This window comes from Monopterus albus, unplaced genomic scaffold (genome assembly GCF_001952655.1).
Source record: "Monopterus albus unplaced genomic scaffold, M_albus_1.0 scaffold141.1, whole genome shotgun sequence".
Lineage (NCBI taxonomy): Eukaryota > Metazoa > Chordata > Actinopteri > Synbranchiformes > Synbranchidae > Monopterus > Monopterus albus.
In genome coordinates this window covers 683,843-684,211 of record NW_018128021.1, presented here as the reverse complement: position 1 = coordinate 684,211, position 369 = coordinate 683,843, and the positions used below count along the sequence as shown (strand labels likewise).

The 369-nt window shown below is 33.3% G+C and overlaps 1 protein-coding gene across 4 annotated transcripts in view; it reads left to right on the top strand.

Moving 5' to 3' along the window:
- stxbp6 (syntaxin binding protein 6 (amisyn)) overlaps window positions 1-369 on the top strand; it is a 52,771-nt gene that overhangs the window by 16,925 nt on the left and 35,477 nt on the right. The window lies entirely within an intron of this gene.

Below are 369 nucleotides of genomic sequence, written 5' to 3'. Positions count from 1 at the left end.
GAACTTAAATGATTTTAGCATATGGCTGCAATATAACAAAGAGTGAAAAATTTAAGGGGGTCTGAATACTTTCTGTACCCACTGTAAATGAAGGACAGAGGCCAAAGTGGAGGTCCATGAGCTGGAATGGCAGTTTTTTGACAGCGTGGTAAAGCAGGAAATGCCATCAACTTAATTCAGTATAAACAGACACATTTTAAAACAATTGCTAGAAGTTTGTTTACATGTCATTCATAAAATATTTAGCTTGAGCACCAACACATCTCTGTAAAATGATCTACACCATGCTGATTTGATTGGAGTTATTTGTGACAAGTAAATAAAATGTAAACAAAGCACAAACAAAATTGTAAAAATGTTTTTATTGTA